This window comes from Ostrinia nubilalis, chromosome 18 (genome assembly GCF_963855985.1).
Source record: "Ostrinia nubilalis chromosome 18, ilOstNubi1.1, whole genome shotgun sequence".
Classification (NCBI taxonomy): domain Eukaryota; kingdom Metazoa; phylum Arthropoda; class Insecta; order Lepidoptera; family Crambidae; genus Ostrinia; species Ostrinia nubilalis.
The window spans coordinates 759,337-764,044 of NC_087105.1; the positions used below are offsets into that span (position 1 = coordinate 759,337).

A 4,708-nucleotide genomic window follows, 5' to 3' on the forward strand; every position below is an offset into this window, starting at 1 on the left:
AGTTTCTAATAACACTCATTTATTACAAGATAATTTTACTGATTGTGTAAACTTAAAGGCTGGGATTAATATTTTTAATCATACAGTAAATAACCATAACCAATTTTTAATTTCAGTATTTTGTTTCGTACTCTGCAAATGAATTGCATAACAATACTAAAAGAAATTAGTTGATGAATAAATTTCAGTTTGTTATTCTTTTTCTTTTCTAATAGGTATTTCTTATTTCAGTTGTCGAATGTGGGTTAAAAATGCTGGCTTAGAAGACTTAGCATATGTACCTATTGAAAAGTTACACCAACTGAAGTTTGTTTGTGGTGGGCACTTCACTCCTGAATCCTTCAATGCCAAAGGAACTCGGCTGAAGAACTCAGCTATTCCAACACTGGAATTGAGCAATCCCATCTTGCCAGATGAAGTTTTGACAGAGTTTCCTCTTCATGTAAAAGACTCCAATAAAGAAAACCTCAAGACAGGTATGATGATGACTTCAATTATTTTTTTGAAATTTAATTTACTATCTATCAATTTTTCTGAATTATTTAGATGTCTTAATTAATTTTCTTTGCTTTCCAAAACAAACCAACCGAATGCAATTTAACAAGGTTCTTTCTTTGTAACCACAAACATGTGTTGTATGCTTATCAATAAATAATATATAATTTCAATTATTAATTATATCTATACTTTGTTACAGTTCTTTATGATCATTCATATTGCATTCCAAAGAAGTCAAATCCAGTTGAACGAGGTATGTTTATCTAAAATTATACTAATAATATAAAAAGGAAATATTTAATTGTTTGTTTGTATTTGATCGGCTCCGTAACTCGAAGCCAAGATAGCCTAAAGTGCGGGTTAGAACCCCACAGCTTGAATATTGTAGTAAACCCACTCGTAACACAATTTAGCTTAGAATGTGGTGTTGAGTTAGAGGGACTTTAGTAATTTGTGTAATACAAATTCTTCAAAAAAAGTACCGGACCAATTTGAAAAATTTTAGGCAATCTACATTAATTAGCCAGGTCAGCTAGTTTAATAATATTTATAAGCTAGTAATTTTTAATGTGAGCAAGACATGTACTAGACTGATTGTACCCTAAAGTTGGGTAAGAACATGACATTTTATTACCCAATTCACATTTCATTATCTGCTTTCAGTTCCCCTTACAACTACAACCAAACAACTAAATTCAACATGTTTGGGAGCTGTGGATATACCAGATTCTGGTATTTCTGCGAAAACAACTTTTGAACCTCTTCCTTCTACTTCCAATGCACCAGAACATATGACCTATAAACCAATTACTCATGGTAAGTGTACAAACTAATTATTTACCTTCTAAAATATGCCTTCCCTCAAACTAAAGAATGCCACCCTGGATGCGTTCTGCAGTCTGCAGTCAGGTCAAAATGAACTTATATGTACAACATTCTAGGTCTCTGTACATTTTATATTAATGCGATTTGACCGTGCGGATACGAACAAAGAACGCAAAGCACACGTGACTGATTGCCTTATCACGACCACTTACAGATTGTCTTGACATACCCGCAGACCGCATCCAGAATGCAGAACATTAAAACCTCTAAATGCCTTTAATTTAATATTATGTCATTGTTATTGAAGGTGGGCCCACGCTTCATATTTTATGAGAAGAGCTATCATTATCCTGTCTTTGCATTTTTTTAAAACTTGATAATGATTGATTGATTTGGAAATAATATGTTTCATAAAACAACTAAATAAATTTTAAACTAATTAGCATATTTATAATATTTCAGATGATAAAAACATTTGCCATCAAGATGCACAGGCAGAAATATTAGTCCACAGTTATAAAAGACCTAAGAAAAACATTGAAATGAAAGGTAAGATAAAACATACCTAATTTAAAAAACTAAGTAAAATTGCTGATTAATTAACCAATATTCAATTCAATTTGCTTTAATGTTGTTTTTTTACTAATGGAAATGTTTTTATTACAGACACTTCATCAACATTTACAATTAAAGAGAAGAGGCTTTGGCGACAGTTACAAAATGCAAAAAAAACAATAAGGAATATAGCGAAGTCAAGAGTGAATTTAGACAAGTTAGATTCGGAAGTGCTGACATCGTTAGTAAAGGATGTAGTGCAGAATAACAAAAAAAAGTCACAAGGAAAAAGGTGGACTTTAGCCAACAAAATATATGCTTTGGCTATATTTAAACGGTCCCCTAAAGCATACCGCTATATGCAAAAGCTGTTTACGCTACCAAGCACTAAAACGCTCCAAAGGATTTTAAAAAATATACCAATGGAGCCTGGTATAAATAAAAATATAATTGATATGTTAGAGGCAAAAGCATCAAGTATGCCAAAGGAAAATAAATATTGCTCGTCAATATTTGACGAGATGGCGTTAAAGAAACGGATAATTTATAACGAAATTGCTGATAAAGTGGATGGCTACGTGGATTATGGAGAGGGCGAGAACATGGGACGAGAAAAGAAAATTGCAGACCATGCGTTAGTGTTTATGATACAGGGTGCTAAACATAAATACAAACAATATATTGCGCACTATTTTGTGGAAGGCACAATATCAACAGCAAAACTGGCAAAAATTATATCGGACATCATCAAAAAATTAAAAGAAATCGGATTTATGGTTCTAACAACAGTTTGTGATCAGGGATCTACAAATATAGGAGCTCTTAACATGTTAAAAAGAAACTGTGGACAAGGCATAGATAGCAACTTTTTCTCTGTAAATAATGACAAAATTTTTATAATCTATGACATCCCTCACTTGTTCAAATCATTACGAAACAATTTCTTTAAAAGTGGAAATATGTCTTTCGATGGAAAAATTGCACAATGGAGGCATTTGGTAGTTGCAGAAGAACACAACAGAAATTTTTTAAATTTTAAAAAACTGAATAGTACCATTGTAAATCCAACATTCAAAACTAAGATGAGGGTGAAGTATGCTGCGCATGCTCTGAGTAATACCGTGGCAGCTATTTTAAAAATGATGGCATGGAAAGAAGTTTCTGATTGCAATGATACAGCATTTGTGATTGAACAGTTAGATAAACTATTTGATTGTACAAATGGTCCATCATCTTTAAATGACGTAAAGAAAGGGATCCGGGAAAATGTTTCCACATCAAGTGATCACATTGAGTCTTGGACCTTTTATACTGATAAGTTAAAAACCATAAAATTTATAACAGCAGAAAACACGATACTAAAAAATGTTAAATGCGTAAAGGGATATCAAATATCTATCAAATCCTTAAACGATATTTGGGAAAAGTTAAAGAATGAAGGGTTTAAATATATGAACCTTAGACAGTTTAACCAAGACTCTCTGGAAAACTTATTTGGAATCATTAGGCAACACAGTGTAACCAATAGAAATCCCACTATCACGCACTTTACTGCAGCGCTTAAAACAAGCATGGTTACTGGGCTGAAAGTGCCTCATAGCAGAAGTGCTAATTGTGAAGCAGACAACAATAAACATATGCTGGAATATAAAGACATTTTAAAAACTAATTTAAAAACAACAGAAATAAAAATTAATGTTCAAGATTCCACAGACACTGAATTTTATCCTGTGTTGTCTATCCCGGACCCTGAAAACTTAGAACAGCCCATTGAAAATTTGTGTAGCCTTGAAAACCAACCAGTAGTATATGTAAGCGGGTATTTAGCTGCCAAACTATTACAGAACAGTTCTTGTTTAATTTGTGAAGAGTGTTTGAGCGTGAAAACTCCTGTTGACAATGATTTGTATGCATATATATCTCTTCGCGAATGGTGGCATGATAAAAAAAGTCTCGTTTATCCAACAATTCAATTATGTACCACCGTAAATGAAGCTAAACAATTTTATCATGACCATATTGCCGACCAGATATATATGGAAAATGTTGGAAAATTCATTTTCTTAATGTTGAGTACAAATTGTAATTTTAGTTGGTTTAAATGTCAACAACATAATAAAGAAATTTATGGATGTTTAAAATATTAAGTTACCTTTTTCTAAGAAAAAGTTGTAAAATCATTAATGACAGCTTCATAAAAAGTGAAAACAATTTTGCTGACAAAAGTAAAAAAGCACAGCAACAAAGCATTGAAAAGTAATCTTGAGGCTGAGGTTCGATCAGCTGATAAGAAAATTAAAGATGTTTATAAATAAAAATCCTATTTTTTCTTAGAAAAAGTTGTGAAAATAAAAGTTTACAAAATTATCATTTCTGTACTTTGTTATAATTTTCAATAATTCCTCATGCCTGCAACTGCTATGTCATGTTCAATACTTATTGTAATATACCTATTTTATTTCGAAATAAATAATTTACGTTACAAAACTTCGTTTTACTTACACATAGTATAAAATAAAAATAGTAATCATTAAAATATTGAAGGTTCCTATACTAGATATCGATATGCAATTACAACCCTAGCAAAGTATCGATAATCGATAAGTTATTACGAACGTCACTAATACTGTCAGAAAATAAGGCATTATGTTGGTAGCTCCGCCTGTAGTTTGTGCGGTTGGTAAAGATTTGCGGGTCGTTCTCTAAAATGCATATGTGTGCGTGAGCTCAAAAAATATCTATGGAGTGCCGTCTCTTACTCTTTTATGCTCTTTGTACGACACTGTTTAATTTAAAAAATAAATGTGACAAATGACATGACATCATTATT

General features: G+C 31.8%; 1 protein-coding gene across 1 annotated transcript in view; it reads left to right on the top strand.

Moving 5' to 3' along the window:
* LOC135080467 (viral IAP-associated factor homolog) overlaps positions 1-4,708 on the top strand; it is a 189,970-nt gene that overhangs the window by 63,526 nt on the left and 121,736 nt on the right. The gene's annotated exons all lie outside the window — the stretch shown is intronic.